General features: G+C 45.4%; 1 protein-coding gene across 4 annotated transcripts in view; it reads left to right on the plus strand.

Annotated features, from left to right (window-relative positions):
• Positions 1 to 18,198: 18,198 nt before the first annotated feature.
• The window catches only part of SUN2 (Sad1 and UNC84 domain containing 2), a 981,481-nt gene continuing 971,940 nt past the window's right edge, over positions 18,199 to 27,739 (plus strand). For 3 of the 4 annotated variants that reach the window (XM_068253600.1, XM_068253601.1, XM_068253602.1), the window contains exon 1: positions 18,199 to 18,303. The gene's annotated coding sequence lies outside the window, so the exon portion shown is untranslated. The remainder of the gene's footprint in view (positions 18,304 to 27,739) is intronic. The other variant, XM_068253603.1, reaches the window with a different exon arrangement.

The following is a 27,739-nucleotide window of genomic DNA, read 5'->3' on the forward strand; positions in this document are numbered from 1 at the left end:
AACGTAAATTTGATGATGACGTCTCGGGGGGTGCCGTCAGGTCTCTTTGGCCCCAGGGCACGATGGATCCTATCGAACTCCTGGCGATGAACGGGGATGTTGGGGACAAGCTCCTGGAACATCGCGGTGGCGGTAGCATTAAAGAGACTCTGTAACAAATTGTTTATCTTTATTTCTTCTATGCTATAAGTTCCTATGCCTTTTCTAATGTGGTCTGGCTTACTGCAGCTTTTCCTAATTGCACAGTAGCTGTGTTATCTCTGTTATATGATCTAATCTTCTCTCTATAGTCGGCACAGTCAGGCTGAGGCAGTCAGACTGGAATGTGCAGGGCTGCTTGTGATTAGCTAGAAGCTGTACACACCCCCTGCAGGCTCTGTGTGACTAACACACTCTGCTTAGCTGAGCCTATTAGAAGCTGGTTAGTTTGTTTGTAAACACTGCCTAAAACTGGCAATTACAAGCCAGGTTTGCAGCAGAGAATGGCAGAAACAGCACAGAGGGGACCAGGAGCACATAATGAATAGAATGGTATGCTTTTTATTGTAAGAATTTCAGAGTACAGATTCTCTTTAAGATCTAAGATGGTTTCCGGCAGCCCGCGTATTCTTAGATTCCCTCGGCGGGACCTATTTTCTGAGTCTTCCAGGCGCAGCTTAGTGTCTGCCAGTTCAGATTTGACCTCTGCAAGTTCCCTGTCGTGGGCATCAACCACCGTGGCAGTCTTCTCATATCGCTCCTCAAATTCTGCTATATGGGAGGTAAGGTCTCTGACTTCTCTTTTAAGTTGGTGGGCTAATCTGGAAGCCACGTCGTTCAGCTCCTTATGGAGGAGAGTTTTAAATTTCTCGAGGAGGAGAGTGTCCTTTGGGGTCCAGTCTAGAGCGGGATCTGAAGATGAATGTTTCGACCTCCTGGCTCTAGTACAGGGTCTGGAGTCTACCGTAGCGTCCGAGCGCGAGGAGGAGGCGGAAGACGCCATGCTTTTCGAGCCTCTGCGGCGTTGTGAGGAAGGAGGCCGAGAATGAGGAGATCCGTCTCTGGATCCGTTTGAGGATCGGCCCATCGGTGCACCGGAGGTTCAGAGTGCCGTTAGGGGAAGAAAGGGGGAAAGCTGTTTGTCTGTGAGCTGGGATGAATAGCTTCAGCAGTCGGCCACGCTGAGCGAGACTAGAAAGCAGCCATCTCTCTAGCGCGCCAGCCACGCCCCCCCATTATTGCACAATTTCTGTAAATCCAATGAACTCCATTACACTTCTCAAATATCACTGTGTGTGTCTCTTATATGATATATTTAACTGACATTTGTTATCGTAACAACCAACTTTTTATACAGGAAGATCATGACGATTAACAAGGTTGCCCAAACTTTCGCATCCCACTATATATATATATATATATATATAATGTTATCTCCCCCCTGTGCCACCTACCATGGCAGAGGTGGCAGATAAGCTCATTTGAAAGCACATGATATTAACAATACAGCCATTTGGTTCCCAACTGCTTCTGAGCTATAGGTTTCTGCCTTACTGTTACCAATGTCTTCCTGGACTTTGACTACTCTCTGACTGCCGCCTGCACCAACCTCTGCCTAGAGTTTGACTACTCTCTGCCTGCCGCCTGCGCTGACCTCTGCCTGGATTTTGACTACTTTCTGCCTGCCGCCTGCATTGACCTCTGCCTAGATTCTGACTACTCTTTGCCTGCCTTATTTGTACAGTTTCACAATTGTTCTAAGTTTATTAACCACTTCCCAACTGAGGGGTTTTACCCCCTGACCACCAGAGCAATTTTCACCTTTCAGCGCTCCTTCCATTCATTTGTCTATAACTTTATTATTACTTATCGCAATGAAATGAACTATATCTTGTTTTTTTCGCCACCAATTAGGCTTTCTTTAGGTGGGACATTATGCCAAGAATAATTTTATTCTAAATGTGTTTTAATGGGAAAATAGGAAAAAATGTGGGAAAAAATTTATTATTTTTCAGTTTTCGGCCTTTATAGTTTTTAAATAATGCATGCTACTGTAATTAAAACCCATTAAATGTATATGCCTATTTATCCCGGTTATAAAACCGTTTAAATTATGTCCCTATCACAATGTTTGCCGCCAATATTTTAATTGGAAATAAAGGTGCATTTTTTTCAGTTTTGCGTCCATCCCTAATTACAAGCCCATAGTTTATAAAGAAACAGTGTTATACCCTCTTGACATAAATATTTAAAAAGTTCAGTCCCTAAGGTAACTATGTATTTTTTTTTTAATTGTAAATTTTTTATTTTTTTTTTATTACAAAAAAAAAAATAAAATTGGGGATTGTGGGAGGTGAGTTAATTTTTTTGTGTAAAACTAGTTTATTTGTGTGTAAAAAATGCTTAGGGTGTAGTTTTACTATTTGGCCACAAGATGGCAACAGTAACTTTTTGTTTCATGCGACCTGCAAGCATCCTTCCGGACGCTTGCAGGAAGTAGAAAGAGGCTGGGAGTTTGTTATTGCTCACAATGATCGCGCTGCTCAGCCGAGCGGCAGCGGATCATTGCGGGGCTTAGATCCACGAACGGGAATGGATTTTCCCGTTCGTTGATCTCTGGGCGAGCGGGCGGCGGCGTGTTTACTAGCGGCGGGCGGCGCGTTTACGAGCGGGAGCGCGGGCAGCGGCGGGAGTGCGCAAAGTACGGATTTCTCCGTCCCTGGGGGTTAAAGGATGGAAAAAGGGACGGAGAAATCCGTACGGGCGGGGGTAAAGTGGTTAATACATTTAATTAATTCAACAATTTTGTGTTCCAGTATTTATTTGCATTTATTTATTTATTGATTCTCTACCAGGCTTTTATTCTGATATATTTTGGTGAGTTATGACTTAAGAATTGGAGGCCTAAACTTCTTGAAAAAAATGTACCGCTTTTGACTCATAATTCCAGACAGAAATGCACTGTCAGGGAGGTTAATGGCATTGTTTTCAACAAGGTTTTTCACCTCAGATATAAGCCATACACCACACAATCTTACTACTTCCATGTAGTATGAATGCTTATTTACAGTAAACAATCTGATCAAAATATTCTGAATCTGGTGGACCTTATATTAAATAGATGTGGCAAGAATGTTCAATTAGGACTTTATGGTGTATGGCCAACTTCAGCCTTACCTAGCACTGTGCCACACATGTCTGTGGCTCGAGTCAGGTAAAAATAGCACAGCATGGCTGAGGATATTTTGGTGCCGTTATCGGCTGTAATGAGAATTACAGCTATAGGGATGCTCAGTGAGTAGTTTGGGCACTGGCAAAAGACAGAGCCCAAACTAGGATAAAAACAGCACAAAATGGCTGCCAGCAATAGTTGGAAGCCGAATTGTATCTTACCCCCACTGTACGGTGCCTTGGAGGAGGAATAGTAATTAAAGCTGCTTGCAAATTTGCCACAGCAGAGTGAGCTGTTTTTTGGTTTCACCCTGTGCGCAAAATTTCTGGCAACCTTTTTACATGTATGCCTTTATTAGCCACTTAAAGAGACTCTGTAACAAAATTTTGAGCCTTATTTCTTCTGTCCTATAAGTTCCTATTACTGTTCTAATGTGGTCTGTCTTACTGCAGCCTTTCCTACTTGCACTGTCTCTGTAATAAATCTTATCTCCTTTCCTCTGTCGTGTCTGTCGGGCTGAAATGTGTGGAATGTGCAGCTCTGCTTGTTATTGGCAGAAGCTTTACACACCCCCTCCAAGCTCTGCATGAGTCACACAGTAAGCTAGTTCTCAGCCTATGATACTCTGGTTAGAAGCCAGTCTTTTGTTTGTAAACACTGCCTAAAACTGTTAACCACTGAGGGGTTTTACCCCTTGAGCACCAGAGCAATTTTCACCTTTCAGCGCTCCTTCCATTCATTCGTCTATAACTTTATCATTACTTATCACAATGAAATGAACTATATCTTGTTTTTTCCGTCACCAATTAGGCTTTCTTTAGGTGGGACATTATGCCAAGAATTATTTTATTCTAAATATGTATTAATGGGAAAATAGGAAAAATGTGGGAAAAAATTCATTATTTTTCAGTTTTCGGCCATTATAGTTTTTAAATAATGCATGCTACTGTAAAACCCATGAAATGTATTTGCCCATTTGTCCCGGTTATAAAACCTTTTGAATGATGTCCCTATCACAATGTTTGGCGCCAATATTTTATTTGGAAATAAAGGTGCATTTTTTTCAGTTTTGCGTCCATCCCTAATTACAAGCCCATAGTTTATAAAGTAAGTGTTGTACCCTCCTGACATAAATATTTAAAAATTTCAGTCCCTAAGGTAACTATTTATGTATTTTTTTTAATTGTAAGTTTTTAAATTGGGGAGTGTGGAAGGTAATGAGTTATTTTTTTTTTTTTGTAAAAGTAGTGTATTTGTATGTGAAAAATGCTTTAGGGTGTAGTTTTACTATTTGGCCACAAGATGGCCACAGTAACATTTTATTTATGTGAGCTGCAAGCGTCCGGAAGGACGCTTGCAGGAAGTACAAAAAGGCTGGGAACTTTTTTTTTCTTCACAATGATCGCTGCTTCTCGTAGAAGAAGCGGATCATTGCGGGGGCTTAGATCAACGAACAGGAATGGATTCTCCCATCCATTGATCTCCGGGCGAGCGGGAGTGCACGCACAAGCGAGCGGGAGTGCGGGCAGCAGCGGGAGCGCGGGAAGTACGGATTTCTCCGTCCCTGGTGGTAAAAGGATGAAAAAAGGGACAGAGAAATGCGTACGGGTGGGGGTAAAGTGGTTAATTACAAACTAGGATTGCAGCAGGGACTGGCAGAAACAGCACAGAGGGGCACAGGAGAACATAAGGAATAGAATGGTATGCTTTTTATTGTAAGAATTTTAGAGTACAGATTCTCTTTAAAGAGACTCTGTCACAAAATTTTAAGCCTTATTTCTTCTATGCTATAAGTTCCTATACCTGTTCTAATGTGGTCTGTCTTACTGCAGCCTTTCCTACTTGCACTGTCTCTGTAATAAATCTTATCTCCTTTACTCTGTCGTGTCTGTCGGGCAGAGGCTGGAATGTGTGGAATGTGCAGCACTGCTTGTCATTGGCAGAAGCTTTACACACCCCCTCCAAGCTCTGCATGTGTCACACAGTAAGCCTATGATACTCTGGTTAGAAGCCATGTCATTTGTTTGTAAACACTGCCTAAAACCAGGGCTGTGGAGTCGGTCCAAAAATCCTCCGACTCCGACTCTGACTCCTCAGTTTAGGATTCCACCGACTCCGACTCCTCTAATTTGCATATTACAATTTTGTTGATTAAAAGTATGTAACATGAAATTCGTCTCTTAACTGCCAACGCTTAGGAATTTTACAAGACAACTGAAGTGAGAAGGATATGTAGACTACTATATTTATTCCCTTTAGACTAAAACTAGTCCTTGGTAAGAGTACTTGTAAAAGGTACAGACCGGAACAAAGAACATCTATCAGGCCCTAGGCAATGTAACTGTGGGTACATGCAAGAATGATGTGCAGGTACTCTGCAGGGGAATAAGGAGATTCTTCCTCTATTACACATTCTTCATGTACAATCTGAACAAGGTTTATGGGTGACAGACAACACCTCTGTGTTCAATGTGCACAGCATTCTCAGTGGATTCCCTGCAGCTCTGTGGGGAGTGCATATGTAGTATAGTACTACTGTGTAACAAAGTAAACTTGAGACAGATGAAATTAAAGTTTTATACATACCTGGGGCTTCCTCCAGCAGCCTTCAGGATAATCAGTCCCTCGTTCGACTCCTCCACCACCTGGATCTTCTGCTATGAGTCCAGGTACTTGAGCCAGTCGGGCGTAGTGCGCATGCACACACTCCGCCGCCAAGAGCATACTACACCTGTGCAGCACTATTGCGCAGGTGCAGTGTGTTCCTGGCTGTGGGAGCGGCATGCAGACTAGCTGAATTACCAGGACTCATAGCAGAAGATCAGGGTGGTGGAGGACAGCGAGGGACTGATTAGCCTGAAGGGGGCTGGAGGAAGCCCCAGGTATGTATAAAACTTTACTTTTCATCCGTCTCAGGTACCCTTTAATTTGTAGTCACCAAACCAAATTTTAACATATCAAATTATTTGATTTCATCAGCAAAGGGAGTGCATACATTTGCATAAATCAGCATCAGTGCAGAATTATTTCCATCTCATTGACCATCTCTATTAGTGACACAGCTACACATCAGGCTTTATACTTACAGCATAGATGTTATTTAGAATATATAAGAGATTCCTGTGTACACATCATATATACAGTCACAATCACATATGTATAGCTGACCTTAAAAATACGGGGACTGCTTTATTGAAGCAGCACAAGTAACTAATTTTGATTGGTTTATTTCATTTTTGTGGACTAAGCACAGCTATTACTGTATATATACATTATTTTTAATGACTATTATCTGAGAAATAGAACATTTTATCATATTTTCTATTTTAATTACAGTTACAAATTCATTAGGAGTCGGAGTCGGTGCATTTTTTCCAGACTCCGACTCCAGGCACCCAAAATTGCCCGACTCCGACTCCACAGCCCTGCCTAAAACTGTTCATTACAAACCAGGATTGCAGCAGGGAGTGGCAGAAACAGCACAGAGGGGCACAGGAGAACATAAGGAATAGAATGGTATGCTTTTTATTGTAAGAATATTAGAGTACAGATTCTCTTTAAGGACTGCAGTCATAAAACCCCTTAAGGACCAGACACTTTTTTTTTCCCATTCAGACCACTGCAGCTTTAACGGTTTATTGCTCGGTCATACAACTGACTATCTAAATGAATTTTACCTCCTTTTCTTGTCACTAATACAGCTTTCTTTTGATGCTATTTGATTGCTGCTGTGATTTTTAGTTTTTATTATATTCATCAAAAAAGGCATGAATTTTGTAAAAAAAAATAAAATGTTTTTTTTTTACTTTCTGTGCTGACATTTTTCAATTAAAGTAAAATTTCTGTATACATTTTTGTCCAAATTTATTGTGCTACATGTTGAAGCATCTCTGATTTTTCTGAGCACCTGTCAGGTTTCATGAGGTGCTAGAATTCCAGGATAGTATAAATACCAGGGCTGTGGAGTCGGTCCAAAAATCCACCGACTCCGACTCCTCAGTTTAGGATTCCACCGACTCCGACTCCACGACTCCGACTCCTCTAATTTGCATATTACAATTTTGTTGATTAAAAGTATGTAACATGAAATTCGTCTCATAACTGCCAACGCTTAGGAATTTTACAAGACAACTGAAGTGAGAAGGATATGTAGACTACTATATTTATTCCCTTTAGACTAAAACTAGTCCTTGGTAAGAGTACTTGTAAAAGGTACAAACCGGAACAAAGAACATCTATCAGGCCCTAGGCAATGTAAGTGTGGGTACATGTAAGAATGATGTGCAGGTACTCTGCAGGGGAATGAGGAGATTGTAAACAGACAACACCTCTGTGTTCAATGTGCACAGCATTTTCAGTGGATTCCCTGCAGCTCTGTGGGGAGTGCATATGTAGAGTATAGTACTACTGTGTAACAAAGTAAACCTGAGACAGATGAAATTAAAGTTTTATACATACCTGGGGTAACCTCCAGCCCCCTTCAGGCTAATCAGTCCCTCGTTGTCCTCCTCCACCACCTGGATCTTCTGCTATGAGTCCAGGTACTTGAGCCAGTCAGGCGTAGTGCGCATGCACACACTCCGCCGCCAGGAGCATACTACACCTGTGCAGCACTATTGCGCAGGTGCAGAATGTTCCTGGCTGTGGGAGCCGCTGACTGACTAAATTACCGGGACTCATAGCAGAAGATCCGGGTGGTGGAGGACAGTGAGGGACTGATTAGCCTGAAGGGGGCTGGAGGAAGCCCCAGGTATGTATAAAACTTTACTTTTCATCCGTCTCAGTTACCCTTTAATTTGTAGTCACCAAACCAAATTTTAATAACATATCAAATTATTTTATTTCATCAGCAAAGGGAGTGCATACATTTGCATAAATCAGCATCAATGCAGAATTATTTCCATCTTGTTGACCATCTCTATTAGTGACATAGCTACACATCAGGCTTTATTCTTACAGCATAGATGTTATTTAGTATATATAAGAGATTCCTGTGTACACATCATATATACAGTCACAATCAGATATGTACAGTATATCTGACCTTAAAAATACGTGGACTGCTTTATTGAAGCAGCACAAGTAACTTATTTTGATTGGTTTATTTCATTTTTGTATACTAAGCACAGCTATTACTGTATATATACTGTATATATACATTATTTTTAATGACTATTATCTGAGAAATAGAACATTTTATCATATTTTCTATTTTAATTACAGTTACAAATTCATTAGGAGTCGGAGTCGGTGCATTTTTTCCCGACTCCGACTCCAGGCACCCAAAATTGCCCGACTCCACGACTCCGACTCCACGACTCCGACTCCACAGCCCTGATAAATACCCCCCAAATGACCCCATTTTGGAAAGAAGACATCCCAAAGTATTCACTAAGAGGCATGGTGAGTTCATAGAAGATTTTATTTTTTTGTCACAAGTTAGCGGAAAGTGACACTTTGTGACAAAAAAAATAAAAAAGTTTCCATTTTTAACTTGTGACAAAAAAAAAATGAAATCTGCCACGGACTCACCATGCCCCTCTCCGAATACTTTGGGATGTCTACTTTCGAAAATGGGGTGTGCTTACTGTCCTGGCATTTTGGGGGGGTGCTAAATTGTAAGCACCCCTGTAAAGCCTAAAGGTACTCATAGGACGTTGGGCCCCTTAGCGCACCTAGGCTGCAAAAAAGTGTCACACGTGGTATCGCCGTACTCAGGAGAAGTAGTATAATGTGTTTTGGGGTGTATTTTTACACATACCCATGCTGGGTGGGAGAATTATCTCTGTAAATGACAATTTTTTTTTTTTACACACAATTGTCCATTTACAGAGATATTTCTCCCAAATACACCCCAAAACACATTATACTACTTCTCCTGAGTACGGCGATACCACATGTGACACTTTTTTGCTGCCTAGGTGCGCTAAGGGGCCCAACGTCCTATTCACAGGTCCTTTTGAGGCATTTGTTTTCTAGACTACTCCTCACGGTTTAGGGCCCCTAGAATGCCAGGGCAGTGAAGGAACCCCACAAGTGACCCCATTTTAGAAAGAAGACACCCCAAGGTATTCCGTTAGGAGTATGGTGAGTTCATAGAAGATTTTATTTTTTTGTCACAAGTTAGTGGAAAATAACACTTTGTGAAAAAACAAATAAAAATCAATTTCCGCTAACTTTTGACAAAAAATAAAATCTTCTATGAACTCATCATACACCTAACGGAATACCTTGGGGTGTCTTCTTTCTAAAATGGGGTCACTTGTGGGGTTCCTATACTGTCCTGGCATTTTAGGGAGGGGGAATAGATGCAAGCAATGCACTGGGGAGGAGATCTGGGAGTCTTAGGGCGAGCTGAGGGTGTGGGTGGGTCATTGGGTGCCCACAAGGGGCAGATTAGGGTCTGATCTGATGGGTAGCAGTGACAGGTGGTGACGGGGTGATTGGTAGGTGATCAGTAGGTGAATACAGGGGAGAATAAATGCAAGCAATGCACTGGCGAGTTGATCAGAGGGGTCTGGGGGGGCTATCTGAGGGTGTGGGCGGGTGATTGGGTGCCCGCAAGGGGCAGAATAGGGTCTGATCTGATGGGTAGCAGTGACAGGGGGTGACGGGGTGATTGATAGGTGATCAGTAGGTGATTACAGGGGAGAATATATGCAAGCAATGCACTGGCGAGTTGATCAGAGGGGGTCTGGGGGGCTATCTGAGGGTGTGGGCGGGTGATTGGGTGCCCGCAAGGGGCAGATGAGTCTGATCTGATGGGTATGATGGGTAGCAGGGACAGGGGGTGATTGATGGCTGATTAGAGGGGAGAACAGTTGTAAAAAATGCACTTCGGAGGCGATCTGAGGGCGGTCTGCGGGCGATCTGAGGGTGCGGGAGGGTGATCAGGTGCCCGCAAGGGGCAGGTTAGGGTCTGATCTGATGGGTGTTAGTGACAGGTGGTGACAGGGGGTGATTGACAGGTGATCAGTTTACAGGGGTGAATAGATGTATACAGTAAACGGGGAGGGGGGTGACTGGGGAGGATCTGAGGGTGTGGGGGGTGATCAGGAGCCCCCAGGGGGCAGTTTAGGACCTAATCTTAAAAATAGCATTGACAGATAGTGACAGGGAGTGATTGATTGGTGATTGGGGGGGGGGGATTGGGTGCAAACAGGGGTCTGGTGGGTGGGCAGGGGGGGTTCTGAGGGGTGCTGTGGGCGATCAGGGGGCAGCGGGGGCCAGATCAGTGTGCTTGGGTGCAGACGGGGAGGGCTGCAGCCTGCCCTGGTGGTCCCTCGATAACTGGGACCACCAGGGCAGGAGGCAGCCTGTATAATACGCTTTGTATACATTACAAAGCGTATTATACGCATGTATTGCGGCAGATCGGGGGTTAACAACCCGCCGGCGCTTCTAAACAGCCGGCGGGTTGATGTCGCAAGTGGGCGGAGCCTAATGCCGGCGGATGCGCGCGATCCCCGGTAAATCACCGTCCCAGGACCCGACGCCGCTACGTGGTCCTGGGCGTGCCCCTTTGCCTCCGCCCATAGGTAGTGGGCGGTCAGCAAGTGGTTAAAGTAAAACTGAAGTGAGAAAAAAAAACCTCATACTTACCTAAGGAGAGGGAAAGCTTTGGATCCGATTTGAGCGTTTCCTGTCCCCCTCTCATTTCCCTCATTCTAGCACTGTCACATTCTTTACAGCTAAATGACCAGTTGGTTGAATACACCTCAGTGAGCCCTTGGAGGGGTTTGAGGCACACATGTCCCCGAGTGCTCCTGAAGATGGATAGGCTCCTTACTGCACATGCAAAAAATGGCCAAAAAAGTTGCCCAAGACCAAGTTTCTCTGCAGACTGCCTGATGTTGTCATTGAGACTCTTCATGTATTGCTCTTTATTCATGGTGCTTTTTACTGTGATTAGGTTCCCTGGTCCATTGGCTGTAAAACACCCCCAAAGCATTAGGTTCCCACCACCATGATTGACAGTGGAGATGGTGTTCTCTCGGGTGAAGGCTTCTACTTTTTTTTTACACCAAATTTAAAAAACATCATTGTGACCAAACAATTCAATTTTTGTTTCACCTGACTATAACACAGAAGACAATAAGTCTTCTTCTTTGTCCTGATGAGCATTTGGAAAGCCTAAGCAAGCTTTTGTGTGCCTTAACTGGAGAACTGGCGTCCTCCTTGGTCTGCATCTGTGGAACCCAGCAGTGTGCAGTGTCCGTTGGATTGTCTGCCTTGAGACATTGTCACCAGCAGAGCCCAAATTCACCAGGATGGCGTTGGTGGTGATCCTTGGATTCTTTTGTATCTCTCTCACTATCCTCATGGCTGGCACAGGTGTCACTTTTGGCTTCCGACCACGTCCTATGAAAATTTCCACAGTGCGGAACATCTTGTATTTTTAATTATACTATGCACCGTAGCCACTGGAACTTGAAAACATTTAGAAATGGCCTTGTAGCCCTTTCCTGACTTGTGAGCAGCCGCAATGCGCAACCGTAGGTCCTCACTGAGCTCCTTTGTCTTAGCCACGACTGTCCACAAACCAGCTGCAGAGAGCTGCTGTTTTTCACCTGTTGAGTTGATTAAAACAGCTGTTCCCAATTAATCAGGGTAATTAGGATGCTTTAGAACAGCTTGGACTATTTGGAATGGTATTGAACTTTGGATTTTCCCACAGACTGTGACAGTTTCTGAAGGGTCAACACACACATAAAAAAACAAACTTGAGCACTGACAATATTGTGCACCTGTGTGCACGTACATTTTGCCCTGTGGCAATTAAGAACATAGCTACACAATCACACAAAGAAAAAAGAATAGCCATCTTGCGCCAATAAATAATAAATATTCCAAGCAACTCAGGTCTCATGTGAAAAAAAATCTTTTTTTTTTATTGCAAGCTTAGGTAACATAAAAACAATAAAAAAACAGAGGTCTCCCAGAAATCTCCAATTGTAATAGGTATCAACCCCTGCTAATTATAAGTCAATAAAGATGGAGTCCAGTACCGTATTTTTCGCCGTATAAGACGCACTTTTTCTAGCCAAAAAATGGTGAGAAAAAGTCCCTGTGTCTTATACGGCAAAGGCAGGGAATCCTCGACTTCAATAAGCCCGCCAATACGAACCACCGCCATTAGGGATTCCCTGTCTGTGTCCACGCAGCATCCTCATGTGTCCCCGCTGGCCTGGCCTGCCCCCCGCTTATGTCTCCGGCCCCCCCGCTTATGTCTCCGGGTCCCCGTGCAGTCAGCGGCAGCAGCTTACCTCCTCCATCTTGCCCGCGGCGATTGAAGACATCCGGCTTCAGTGTGCGGCTTCCTCTAGTGCCGGCTTCTAATGACGCGTCATCAATTACGCGTCATTAGAAGCCGGCACTAGAGGAAGGCGCACACTGAAGCCGGATGTCTTCAATCGCCGCGGGCAAGATGGAGGAGGTAAGCTGCTGCCGCTGACTGCATGGGGACCCGGAGACATAAGCGGGGGGGCCGGAGACGTAAGCGGGGGGCTGGCAAGGCCAGCGGGGACACATGAGGACGCTGGGGGGGGGGGACAAGAGCACACAAGGGGGCGACCACATGGGGGACCAGAAGACACAGGGGGGGCCACAGGGTACAGGGGGGGGGACAAGAGGACACAGGAGGGTGACCACAGGGGGGACCAGAGGACACAGGGGGGACCACAGGGTACAGGGGGGGCAAGAGGACACAGGAGGGTGACCACAGGGGGAACCAGAGGACACAGGGGGGACCACAGGGTACAGGGGGGACAAGAGGACACAGGAGGGTGACCACAGGGGGGACCAGATGACACAGGAGGGTGATCACAGGGCACAGGGGGGGACAAGAGGACACAGGGGGGCGACCACAGGGGGGACCAGAGGACACAGGGGGCAACCACAGGGCACAGGGGGGACCAGAGGACACAGGAGGGCAACCACAGGGCACAAGAAGAGACCACAGGGCACAGGGGCCAACCACAGGGCACAGGGGGGGGGGACTGGAGGGCACAGGGGGGAGACCAGAGGACACAGGGGGGAGAGACCAGAGGACACAGGGGGAGACTACAGGACACGGGGAGACCACAGGACACTTAGGGTAGACAGGGTGAGATAAGAGGACACATGAGGTACACAGGAGCACACCATTTGAGGGAGGGCATGTACAAGACACTCCTGAAATATGGACGCACCAGGTTTAGTTTATTTTTTTCCCCCCTGTTTTTTGCCCTCTAAACCTGGGTGCGTCTTATATTCCGGAGCATCTTATACGGCGCGAAATACGGGTAATTATTAAGATCCTCACATGGCAAAAGAACACAATGGTGACTAAAAAAACTGTGTATATCGCACTATTACAGTGCCATCATAAAATGCCTGTGCTGTAAACATCAAAGCAGGCTGTGTGCGTGCCCACACCCCCAAACCAAAGGTAGTGGGTGTGTGCATACACACATGGACAGCTCCAATCCAATTGTGCAACAATGCAAAAAAACTATCAAAAAACATATATGTGCAAATTGGACAAATGTGTGCATGCCCATCCCCACAGAAAAACTGTGGGTGTGTGCATGCACAAAACCGCCCACGTCCAGTGCACCACAAATACAAATATTATACAATAAAACATATTAAAATCAAACTGTAATTAATAAAATGTGGGTCCAAAGAAGTGTATATAAATGCCCCAGCTAGTAGTGCCAGAGCACCCCTGCATAAAGTGCTGCAGTGTCAGAAAACATATTCCATAACATATGTCAGTGTACAAAGGAGTGTCTGCTTACCAAGGAGAAAGTTGAGTTGGGGAGCCCAGGAGAATGTCTTATGCGATAGCAGCTGCTCCTGAGGGAGGCTGCTGGACTAAGCTGCCTAGCCAGTTTAAATACACCCTCTCCACACTGGAAGTGGTTTGAGGTTTTGTTGTTGTGCGTCTTAAGTGTATACAAAATTGATGCAGTGATTGGTTGGTTGGGGGCTTGGTGGTGTGTTCACCACATTGGGTATCATTCATAAAAGAGCTGTCGGTAAGGAGAATCAATGCGGGAAAACACAGCTGCCGGTATTTTAGAGTTCTGGGTGGTCATTCATTAAAAAGTGTTCAGGTGCGCTAGCAATGCGGAGATTCCCCGAACTAGGCTGTCGGTAGGCAGGCTTGTGGAGACACAGGAAACTGCCGAATTGATACATTTGCAACAAACACAATTGCTAACTTCCAGTCAGAGCAATATCCTGCCTCTATCTGGCCAGCAGACGCTAGTCAGCCAATCAGGTGCACTGTCATACACCCTTTGCCTGCTGTACCATACCTAGCAGGAATTACATAGATTAGCATTCAGGTGGGAGGCTTCGGTTGGACGCAATCGTGAATTGCGTCGTTTACAGGGACGCCCCGTGTAGGCACATCTCCCACACGGTCCCCTCCCTAACCACTCACCTGTCAACCGCATCCTAGAAGCTGCAAAAAATACATTTAAAATCACAAACACTGGTCCACATGACAGCCCAGGGGCCCCAGGTCTCTCTCACTCACTGGGGCCCCCAAACCACCATGCGACACCTAGAGGGAAGTGCAGGCAAGCCCTGGACCTCTCACCTCCAGGGAACTCACCCCACCACCTCTAAACTGAATGCCAACTGCAACAAACACAATTGCTAACTTCCAGTCAGAGCAATATCCTGCCTCTACCGGGCCAGCAGACGCTAGTCAGCCAATCAGGTGCACTGTCATACACCCTTTGCCTGCTGTACCATACCTAGCAGGAATTACATAGATTAGCATTCAGGTGGGAGGCTTCGGTTGGAGTTGGCATTCAGTTTAGAGGTGGTGGGGTGAGTTCCCTGGAGGTGAGAGGTCCAGGGCTTGCCCGCACTTCCCTCTAGGTGTCGCATGGTGGTTTGGGGGCCCCAGTGAGTGAGAGAGACCTGGGGCCCCTGGGCTGTCATGTGGACCAGTGTTTGTGAATTGATACATTTCTCCGTGTTTCGCTCTACTGCAGCTGCCTGGGAGGTCTGTGTCTCCATTAACTTTACATTGTTATCCCCACATCAGAGGGAGCGGTATTTCCCGTCCTCATACCGCTTACGGTAACCTTTATGAATTACCATTTTGTTACATTTTTGACGAAAATCCCCGCACAAGGCGGTGATTTATCGCTCCGCTCGGTAGTGTCAACTTTTCATGCGGAAAGAGGCTTTATGAATGCCGAACTTGCTAAGTGTTCGGTAAAGTCAGCTGTTTTAAGCATTTCCGCATGCGGAAATGCTTTATGAATGATAGCCAAAGTCTACTACCTCTTCTATTTATCTCATAGCCTCACGGTTACAGCTTGCACACTGTTCTTCTTATCCATCTTTATTCTTCAATTTGAAGGTGTGAAAATGGTGAGATGTTCGACTTGTATCTAAAATCTCTGGTTTTCTTTAGCTTTTTCCACCTTTATTTCCATACTGATAGCTTTTTCCACCTTTATTTCCATACTGAGTCGCCTGAGTCAGCAAGCTGAACGGGGACTGGTGTAGAAGAACGGAGAGTGATGGAAAGGAATGGAAGGCGCGGTAAGTATCTACTTATACCCAAACATATGCTGGATTAACCAGAGTCCTTCGGCTCAAAAAGATACTTATGAAGAGGGAAGACTCTGGATCCTATTGAGCTTTCCCTGTCCCTTCTCGTTCCCCTCATTCCAGCGCTTTCACCTGGTGAAGTCATGCCGCCTCCATGAGCCCTCGGAAGGAAGGCTAGGGATACTAATTCAGGTTTGGCCGAGTTGAAATTTCCGATCAGAAGCATTAGACCAATCAGAGAATGTAAAGTCAATTAGAAAGTTTTCTGGCCAGGCAGACAATGCACACACAAAGAAAAATACTCAATTTTAGCCCAATCACAGTACTTGAAAACATTGGATTAATCAGAATGCAGACAAGTCAGTAGTATTTGACCAATCAGAGAATGAAAAAAAAAAAAAAGACTCCTTGCAAATCCGCATAATCGCCATTGGCGGCACTCAGAATTTCTGCAGAATGGGAAATCGGCATTTCTGACCATCCTTACAGAAGGCTTTGAGTGCTCCCAAAGATGGCCGGCTCCTTACTGCGTGATGACCGGCTCTGGTATCCTTTAATGCTCATAGCAACAACTAACATACCGTAAAAGGGTCGGTTCATACTGGCATAGATGGAAAACGAATCAGTGGAACAGATCAGTTTATAAAGGCATCAGTTTTCCACCTGTGACTCTCTGTTCTGCTAGTGCGTGGTCGATATGATGCATTCGTCAATCTGGAAAATTGCTGCAGACCAAAACTTCCAGTCTCTGCAGTGGAACAGACCAAACGTATCTGTTTGAACAGCGCAATGTGAAAGGATATATTGGTTAACATTGGATCCATTCGCATCCGTTCTCATCTGTTCCGGTGACTGAACCGTCCTTTTTTTTAGGCCAATGTGAAAAAGGCCTTACCTTATTCCCCTGATCCATTCGCATCCATTCTCGTCTGTTCCGGTCACTGAACTGTCCTTTTTTTAGGCCAATGTGAAAAAGGCCTTACCTTATTCCCCTTGTTTAAAGGACCACAATCACGGAAAAAAGTAGGCAGTTGAAATCTGACAGAACCGACAGGTTTTGGGACATTCCATCTCCTCATGGGGGATTCTCAGGGTTTTCAACAGCATTTCCTGAACAGCAGTTTAACTGCCAAAATAACAAGATACCATCCAGCCTCCCTACTCACTTACACACTATTTTGTAAGTTAAGACTTTGCAACTGCTGTTCAGGAAATGCTGTTGAAAACAAAGTAAACCCTGAGAATACCAAATGAGGAGATGGACTGGCCCAAAACCTGTTGGTTCTGTCAGATTTTAACGGTCTACTTTTTTTTGCGATAGTGGTCCTTTAACCCCTTCCCGACCGCCTAATGCAGATAAGCGTCAGGAAGGTGGCAGCCCCAGGACCGCCTAACGCTGAAAGGCGTCAAGTCCTGGGGCAGGGTTTTACAGGGGATCTCGAGTGCCGATGCACGCGCATCCCCGCCTGAGTGACGGAGCTCCGCTCTGTCATCAGTCTACCAGCGGCCGCTAGCAGACTGTTAGACGGCGAAACTGCCATTTACATTGTCCAGCGCTGGGATCTACTGCATCGCTGTACTGGGGACAGTATGGCTAGAGAGGATCCGATCGCGATCCCCTCTCATAGGCTGATGCCTGTGAGAGAGAACTGCCCTGATTGGAGGGTGGGGGGAAGGGAATAGTAAAATAAATAAAAAAAATAGACACATTTATTAAAAATAAAAATCACCAGTGATCAGAGCCCACCAACAGAAAGTGGTGGGCAGAAAAGGGGGGGGGGGGGGGCTTTACTTGTGAGCTATGTAGCATGGCTCTGCGGCAAGCTGTTAGAACTGCAGAGCACTAAATTGTAAAAAAATAGCCCGGTCACTTGAGGGGTGTAAGCCTATGGTCCTGAACTGGTTATAGAGAACCGAAGGCGGTTTTTACTAAAGATAATAGGACACAGAGGCATGTTCTCTGCACAATGACGTGCCTCTGTGTCCTTCTATTGCCGCTGCTATTCCCCCATGGGCTCTGCTGCCCCCCTGCAAAATAGCGCCAGGCTAGCGACAATCTGGAAGTACTTTCTGGAATTATTGCAGGAACTAGAGGGAAAGCTTTGCAGGTAACAAGACAAAAGACTGCACCAGCGGCAAAGTGATATTGTGCAGAACATGACAGATAAAAAAAGGCGGGAAGGGAAACACAAAGGGCAGTACGCAGAGAATGCATATGTTGGTGCACAAATTGGAGGAATTGAACACGTCTACCATCTTACCGCTAAAGAGAACTGAAAAACTAAACCGCAATCTTTCCGACAGTGCAGACTCGTGTCTTGCGGCTTAGAAAGGGTTACGCATGCGGCGAGCCAAGTACAGCCTTTTCCTGCAGAGAGACAGATTACAGTTAGCCCCACCTTTTCCATTCAAATCCCCCAACGAAGAGATTTCCTTTACAAAGAGTGACAAGATAACGGACCAATCTACTTCGTGCAGCAGACCAGTACGAGGGGCTGCGTCCTCAGATGACAGCGCTGTGTGTGTTTAGTCGCTGTCACCTGTGCAAGAACAGAGCTTCACGGGAAAAAGAAGCCTTGAATCGTCTCTTTGTAAGATTTCCTTTTAAGATTCATGTATTTTAACGTGATGCCACGTTTTCAGTGTATATTGTGTGTTTTATTCCCTGCAGCTTTTTAAGATTAGTATCTGAGCTCATCTTTGCTTTCCTGTATCGTGCATACTTTTTTCTTTGTAATTACTCACTTCTGTCTCGTAGATTTTACAAAAGAAGTGAGGATTGTTTTTTGTCATATACTGTACATGTTATGGCTTATTCATAAAGGTTGCACTATTGCTTTAATTTACAATATTATCAATATGTAGAATGTTTCCCCCCCAAGCTCTAGTTCGGTCTAATTCGTTTATTTATTTTTTTTGGCAGTTCATAAAGATTTTCACAGGTGCTGTAAGTTTGGTAATATACTGAAAAAGACCTTTGCAGTAACAGTTACATGCTGTTCTCCCACTAACAGCATTGTAATAGTACAGTAAAAGGCATCTCCAGAATCCCTTTAGATGTACATGTTATAATTTTTGTTCTACTCCCTCTGAATTTGTCTGTTAGCCAGGGGCGTAACAGTAGACCCTGCAAGGGATGCAGCCGCAGGGGGCCCCAGAAGCAGCATGGGCCCCGTGGGGGGAGAAGTTTATTTTACCTGTCCTGAGAGACTGACAACTAAAGGCATGGAGAGAAAAACATTTCTTCTCTGCACAACTGTTCTAATGACTGCATCTGCTCAGCCACTGATAAGGAATCATACAAAGTTTTGTAGACAGTCCCTATTCAGTGTTCAACAGGGTCTTGTGTACAGCGCTGTTCTATCCCCAGTATTTCTACCTCTCCCTAAGTGCTGTGTACTGTAGTGATGCTTGAGGGAGTCTGAACCCGAAGAGAAAAAGCTTTTTATTCTCTGCACAATTGTTCTAATGACTGCAGCTGCTCAGCCACTGATAATGAATCATACAAAGTTTTATAGACAAAGATTTGTAGGCAGTCCCTATTCAGTGTGCAGCAAGCTCTTGTGTACAGTGCCCAGCCCCCAGTGCTGTATAGTGAAGTTGGAGAAGTCTACAGAGCCAGTTCTGCTCCATCATTGATGGACAGAGTGAGTGTAATAAGCTGAGGCTGGGAGCACACTCCTCGGTCAGTTTTCTGTATGTGTTTTCAGCACACCATGTGTGTCTGTATGTGTGAAAACATGCAAGTTTTATCACAGAAACAAATGTAATTGATTGAGAAATTGCATGCAGTGCTTCACTGCTGTTTTCATCTGCATGGGGAAAACACATTCAAGTGTACACTAGCCAATTGAATAACATTGGTTCACAGTTTACCTGTACAGGGGGGGGGGGGAGAGTTCATCTGTGTTTAGATGAACTCTCAATAAACATTACACATGCCATGCTTAGGTGATTTCCCCACTTGCTCTTCAGGCATTATCAAAAGGACTTCTGAAGAGCTGCAGGGGAAATCTTTTTTGTGACGCTCTCCTCTGCTGCCTGGGGGGTAGAGATGCTTGACCCTTCCGAGAACATGTTGAACATGTTGCAGCGTATCAGAGGGAGTAGCAGGAGAGAGAGGCTGTTCTTATTGGCTCTCTGCTTCTGTCATTCATGGGATATCGCACTCTGAGGGCATGCAGAAAGTGGTTTTCGAGAGAAAAGAGCTGCATGTAATTACCAAACTTGTTACTGGGATTACCACATGTTCTCATCTTTATGAATTGGCATTTTACTGACATGTCTTGAGGTATTTACCGCACAAGTCGGTAATTTACCTTACTGGTCCTTAATTTCAGCTTGCCATGCGGTAATAGCATTGATGAATTGAAATTTTCCTAAATGCTCGGTAAAATCAGCTGTTTTTTGCATTACCTAATGCGTTAATGCTTTGTGAATCAAATGTCATTTGTTAGTAAATCTCATACAATTTTCATATTTCATTCAGTTCTTTTAGAGAATGTACCTGTAAATGTAATTCAAATGATCCATAGACCTTTCCACAAATTATGGTGCTGTCAGCAGAGTGGGAGTTTCTGTCTATGCTTACAGCAATCACTTGACTATTTTTATTGATTTATATAGTGCCAACATCTTCAGTGGCGCTGTGAAATAGATTAGAAGGTATTACAGTACAATATAAACAGTTACAACAGTTAACAGTACAAGACAACGGTGGATTACACCTTATGGCGCAAATAAATATATTGCAGATTTTTACATAATGGTGGAAGATATGCCCGCGCATTACACAGCATTGTGAGGCAAAAAAAGGGAAAGAGAGGCTTGGCCAATTGGCCATACAGCTTAAAGGGTTAACAGATAGTACAATATGCGAAGGGAAGCGGTGTATGAGGTGGTAAAATGGTGGTCAGTTGCCAAGGTGTCCTAAGAAAGAGAGTATGTTTGTCTGAAAAGGTGAGTTTTCAGGTTGCACCTAAAAAGGGTAAGTGTGGGTGAATGGCGAATGTGTTGAGGTAGTATGTTCTAGACGAGCGGAGAGGATCAAGAGAAGTCTTGTAGGTGCCAGTGAGAAGCGGTGACCAGGGAGGAAGACAGGAGAATATTGTTGGGAGAGCCGAGATTGCTTGTAGGATGGTATCTGGAAATAAGTTTATTTCGATAAGAAGGAGCTAGGTTGTAAAAAGAGCTTTGTTGGGGAGCGTTAGGATTTTGAATTGCATCCTTTGTGTATCTATCAGCCAGTGAAGAGACTAACAGAGTAGGATAGTACTGGAGAATCAGGAGAATAGGTGGATGAGTCGTACAGTAGAATTCATGATGGACTGTAGCACGGCCAAACGGTTAGCAGCAGCGGTTAGGCCACAGAGCAAAGAATTGCAGTAGTCTAGTTGTGAAATACTTAGGGCATGCACACAAGGTTTGGTAGTAGCATTGCTGCTGGATACCGATATTGTGTGTGTGTGTGTGTGTGTGTGGGGGGGGGGGGGGTTGACGCAAAGGCATGCGTACGAACAGCGGGGGTGGGACACAGCGGCAGGCACAAGAACAGCGGTTCAAGAACAGCAGTTACAGTGAGATGTCCTGCACAAGCAGGAAGAATTAAGTAGTCCATGTGGCGATGGATCCTGGCAATTATTATTATTATTATTATTTAGTATTTATATAGCGCCGACATATTACGCAGCGCTGTACAATGTATATATATATCTTGTCACTAACTGTCCCTCAAAGGAGCTCACAATCTAATCCCTACCATTGCCATATGTCTATATTATGTAGTGTAAGTATTGTAGTCTAGGGCCAATTTTTTAGGGGGAGCCAATTAACTTATCTGTATGTTTTTGGAATGTGGGAGGAAACCAGAGTGCCCGGAGGAAACCCACGCAGACACGGAGAGAACATACAAACTCTTTGCAGATAGTGCCCTGACTGGGATTCGAACCAGGGACCCAGCGCTGCAAGGCGAGAGAGCTAACCACTACGCCACCGTGCTGCCCCAATGTGGCAATGTGTTTATCTGATTATCCCCGCCGCTGTTTGTGCGCCTGCCACTGTGTCCCCCCTCACCTCCACCTTTCTATCTATACTGGGGGCGCCTATTCCTTGCTACCAATACTGGCTACACCTATTCCTGGTTACCTATACTGGCTGCACCTGTATTCCTAGCTACCTATACTGGCTGTACCTATTCCTGGCTATCTATACTGGGGGCACCTGTTCCTGGCTAACTATATTGGCGGCAACCATTCCTGGCTACCTATATTGAGAGCACCTATTTCTGGCTACCTATACTGGGGGCACCTATTCCTGGCTACCTGTACTGGGGGCACCTAGGCACCTATAGCTGGCTACCATATGGGGCACCTAGGCACCTATAGCTGGCTACCAAACAGGGCACCTATAGCTTGCTACTATACAGGGGCTTGTATTTTTGGCCACCTATACTGGGGGCACCTATGCCTGGCCACCTATACTGGGGGCACCTATGCCTGGCTACCTATACTGTTTGCACCTATTCTCAGCTAGCTATACTGGGGGCACATATTTCTGGCTACCTATACTGGCTGCACCTATTCCTTGCTATCTATACTGGAGGCACCTACTCATGGCTATCTATACTGGGGGCACCTACTCCTGGCTACCTATACTGGCTGCACCTGTTACTGGCTACCTATATTGGCTGCATCTATTCTTGGATACCTATACTGACTGCACCTATTCTTGGCTATCTAAACTGGCTGCTCCCATCCCAGTTTAGGTAGCCTGGAATAAGTGCCCCAGGCATTCTTGGCTACCTATACTGGGGGCACCCATGTCTTGCTACCTATACTGGGGGCACTTATTCCTGGCTGCCTATACTGGGGCATCTATTCCTGGCTGCCTATACTAGGGACACCTATTCCTAACTAGCTATACTGGATGAAGGTTGGGGGTGATAAAATGATGCAGTATGTCACAATAGGGGAGAGAGTGGCTGGATGGTGTAATGGTTAAGGGCTGTGCCTCTGACACAGGAGACCAGGGTTCGAATCTCGGCTCTGCCTGTTCAGTAAGCCAGCACCTATTCAGTAGGAGACCTTAGGCAAGTCTCCCTAACACTGCTACCGCCTGTAGAGCGCGTCCTAGTGGCTGCAGCTCTGGAGCTTTGAGTCCGCCAGGAGAAAAGCGTGATATAAATGTTATTTGTCTTGTCTTTGTCTTATCTGCGGCTACTAATACTGCTTGGCACTGCTATTTGGCCTGAGGAAGTGGGCAAGTACCCACAAAACGCGTTGCCAGTGCAATAAAAACACTTCTATTAAGTGAATTTGTCTTCCTTGAGGTAAGCCACCTCACCTTTCTTTTTTACATTTTATTTATTTTTAAAGCATTTTATCACTCCTGGGCGCCTCTTTCTCCTATATCTTTAGCTATACTGGAGGCACCTATAACTGGGTACCATATGGGGGGAGGGGGGGTGGTGGTGAGGGAGTGGAGCACTGTAAAAACAGCACCGGAGATTTGGGCACAGCCGGCGCCACCGTAGGCCATAATAGGAATTATGGCTGGATGCGGAGCTGCGACGAGGGACATGTTGGCTGCAAGGGACTGGAGGAAACCCCGGTTAAGTAGATGTCATATTTTTTCAACAGCTCTGACATTTCCTTTAAGTAAATCTTTAGTCAAAAAAAAAAGCAGTTTAACTTACCTGGGGCTTCTTGCAGCCCACTGCAGTCAATCCTGTGCCTGCGCCGTCCTCCTGCGACCCTCCAGCCAGCAGCGGTGACCCGCTCTAAGCTGGCCAGGCACGCACCTCCTCATAGCATCCATGTGCACTACAGCGTTCTGCTCATGCGTAGCAAGGGTAAAATGCTACTGGGCATGCGCAGAATGCTCCCAGTCACTGCCCTGGCCCAGGGCTGCACATACGCAGTAGCCTGGGACTGGCCAGCTTTGAGTGGCTGTTGTGAATCCACTGTGAATGCTGTGAACATTTAACACATTGAAGTGTACAAGATACGGAGGCGCCAAAATAATAAAAGGTAATTAAATTAACTTAAAAAACCAACTGGTTAAACAGAGGAGGCAGCGGTGGTCTTACCCCCTCCAAACAGACACAGGCAAGAACTGCGATTCAGACAGTCAACAATTTATTCGGAACTTCCAAAAACAATGCAACGCGTTTCACGGGCCATACATCCCGCTTCCTCAGGCAAAATACAGTAGGAGTCACAGCATCTGTATTGTATCAGCGAGCTTGGCGCCTCTGTTTTTTGGAGTTCCGAATAAATTGTTGACTGTCTGAATCGTAGTCCTTGCCTGTGTCTGTTTGGAGGGGGTAAGACCACCGCTACCTCCTCTGTTTAACCAGTTGTTTTTTTAAGTTCATTTAATTACCTTTTATTCTTTTGGCACCTCTGTATCTTGTACACTACATTGAGTCCACCCTGGGTGGAGGGTTGTTACCCTATTTTCCTGTCTACAGAGAGCGACTTTTTATTCCTGAGTGGGGTCAGGATTGTTCTCCCCACCTGCCTATACAGTGGTTGCCTATTGGTAACCCTGGTTTGTAAGTATCATTTTAACTTCTCATTTATTTTGTTGTCCCCTAGACGAATTACACTATTGGGGCTCTTGGTGTCCCTCTGCTTTATTTAACACATTGAGGTGTTGTCTATCACTTGTGAGCCTGATTCGGATCATATGTGTAGAATGTGTAATAGAGGAAGAATCTCCTCATACTCCTGCAGAAGTACCTGCACATCACTCTTAGATTTATCCAGAATTACAAAATCAATTGATCTGATGAAGGCGTAAGAACGCTGAAACACGTCATGATGCTGCAAGCACTGTAAGGAGGAACCCACCACCCCACTCTAATGGTCTGAAAACAGACATTTATCCAGACATCTCTGCTGCTGGCCACAGCGTCGGAAGTCCGAGAGGGAAGAAGGGAATCCTCATTGCTCAGATGATGGGCTAAATGCTTCAAAAGCATTTACCTCTTGTAAGTGCAATCTTTTATCCTTTTTATTTGTAATAAAACGTTAATGCACCATAGAGGGCTCCTGTTTTATCTTGATTTATCCAGTGTTAGATTGCCTAGGGCCCGGTCAAAGTTCCATGTTCCTGTCTGCCCCCTCCACATGTACTCCTACCACAGACTACTTTCTCTAATTGTCGTCTGGGACCAGTAAAGTGTCAGTGCACAGTTGATCTGTGGAAACACTAATTTAAAAAAAAAGATTAAAACACCTCGCCCTTCCCTACATACTCAGTTCATCAGTGTTTCCGCTGGGGGAAACACACTAAGAAGGAGCTCTCACTATATTTTTATTATTTTTGTTATTATTTACCGGAGGGTGAGTTGGTTTGGGGGTCCTGCCAGATGGATTCCGTAGGGGGTCTTTGTGAGAGGTTACGTGGTGCTGGAGGGACCCTTGTTGTTCTTTGGAGGTGTTTGGCGGCTACCGGCAGGTTTGAACAAACCGCCATACACGTATGCCTCTTCCGTTTGCCGCCAACACTAAGGGAGGTGGAACTAGTGCGTTCCAAGCGGTGGTCCTGGGTGGTTCCGGCGTTGGATCGCGGACAGGAAGCGGAAGGGGCGAAGTGGAGAAGCCAGGACAATAAGAGCAGGTGATCCTGGCATTCTCCGGCGGCTCAAAATGGAGGCTTAGGCGACAGTAGCAGCAGCATCTACTTCGGCAGGAGCTGCAGTAGCAGTGGCCAAGTCCTCGTCCTCCTCGCAGTCGCAGGCATCAGGTTCAGGGACGGTAATTCCTTCAGTAGAGGAAGAATTTACTGACTTGCATTTATTTATTGGGGGATATTCTGAGGCTGTTTTTTTTGTCTGTTTGCAGGCTAAAACTGACTCTAAATCTAAGCCACCTACCTATAAGTGGTGCAGATTTTGTAATGTCTAAATACCTCTTGATGCCCCCAAAAGTGCTTGTCAACCCTGTATAGATGCTCTCATTGCCTCTGAAACATCAAATATTTTAAAGGGGGTAATGGACACTGTAAACAAGAAAATGCAGGCTCATTTGGATACATTTAAATAATTCTTTGTTCCTCCTGCAGTACAAATGCTTCACAGGTCCTTCACGTTTCCCTTTCTTCATGGAGGAATATCTGTATGGTATGCTGAATTCTTCACAAACCATTTAAATCTACTCACTAAATACACCAATGTTTGGTCCCATGATCTAAATGTAAATATTTCCCCCACTCAGATTCTAGCAACAAATAAATGAATTACAAAATGTTTACATTGTGCTACACACTGGGAACAATTTCAGAAGCTTTTCACTAAATGGTACCTAACTCCAAAAAATTGCTTCATTTAAAACCCTAGTGAACTCTAATCTACAACTATTATTATTATTTATTGTATTTATAAAGTGCCAACATATTACGCAGCGCTGAACATTAGTTTAGGTTACAGACAATATTTAGGGGTGACATACAGCAAAATGACAATACATGAATACAAGAAAGACCAGATCAGGCAGTACAGTAAAAGTACAAGGTAATGCTTAGTCAGTCACTGGAGGGGAGCATGGAGATTAGGCAAGTTAGGTTCACTCAGATGCATAGCATAGGTTCACAGTAATAGAGGTGCATGATCAGGTAGGACACAAAAGGAGGAGGGCCCTGCCCACAGGCTTACAATCTAGAGGGAGAGGTAAGGACACGAAAGGTAGGGGACCAGAGTTCAGCTGTAGGTTTAGAGCACTTGTGAGGGGTAGTAGGCCAGAGTGAAAAGGTGAGTTTTGAGGGCCTTCTTGAAGATGTTGAAGGAAGGGGCTGCCCTAATGGGTGGAGGTAGGGAGTTCCATAGTGTTGGAGCAGCTCTTGAGAAGTCCTGGAGGTGTGCATGGGACTGGGTTATGCGGTGGGCGGTCAGGCGAAGTTCATTGGAAGAGCGGAGTGACGGCTAGGTGTGTACCTCCAAGTAAGATCAGAAATGAAGGTTGGACAGGTATGGTGGACAGATTTGTAGGTCAGACACAGTATCTTGAATCTCATTCTGGACTGGATAGGAAGCCAGTGGAGGGATTCAAGGAGGGGATCCACCGTGGTGGAGCGATGGGAGCAGTGGATAGTTCTGGCTGCCGCATTCATGATGGACTGCAGTGGGGCTGTTCGGGTCATAAGGAGACCAGACCGAAGGGCATTGCAGTAGTCAAGGCCGGAAATTATGAGTGCATGGATGAGGAGTTTGGTGGTGGCAGAGGTCAGGAAAGGGCGAATCTTACAGATGTTACGAAGGTGGAAGTTGCAGGACTTTGTGAGGTTTTGGAAGTGGGGAGTGAAGGAGAGTGCGGAGTCCAGGGTGACACCCAGACAGCGGGCTTGAGAGGTAGGGCGAATGGTAGTGTGGTTAACAGTGACATGCACATCTGGGAGGTTCATGGATGGCTGGGGTGGGAAGATCATAAATTCCGTTTTGTCTAGATTTAGTTTCAGGAAACTAGCGGACATCCAGGAGGAGATGGCTGATAGGCAGGAGGAGACCTTGTCCATGGTAGTGGTGGATATGTCAGGGGTGTGGAGGTAGATCTGGGTGTCATCTGCATACAGATGATAGTTACAATACAATAATACAATACAATAACATTTGTAAAGCGCTTTTCTCCCATAGGACTCAAAGCGCATAGCTGTGTCTCAGATTAATACAGGGTTGCAGGCTGGGTTGTGTTACAGAGGAGATACTCAGATGTTCATGAATGCCAGACTGAAGAGGTAGGTTTTCAGTTTAGACTTAAATGTTTCCAGGGATGGAGCTGTCCTGATTTGGTGTGGCAGGGAGTTCCAAAGTGTAGGGGCAGCATGACAAAAGGCTCTGTCTCCAAAGGTTTTGAGGTGGACTCTGGGGGTGACCAAGGTGTTACGTCCTTTTGATCTAAGATTGTGGGGGGTGTGATGTAGTTGCAACAAGTCCTTCAGGTATCCAGGGCCCAGATTGTGCAAGGATTTGAATGTCAGTAAGCCAATCTTAAACAGAATTCTCCATTTTATCGGTAGCCAGTGGAGTAA

The sequence above is a fragment of the Hyperolius riggenbachi genome, chromosome 9, assembly GCF_040937935.1.
Source record: "Hyperolius riggenbachi isolate aHypRig1 chromosome 9, aHypRig1.pri, whole genome shotgun sequence".
NCBI classification, from domain to species: domain Eukaryota; kingdom Metazoa; phylum Chordata; class Amphibia; order Anura; family Hyperoliidae; genus Hyperolius; species Hyperolius riggenbachi.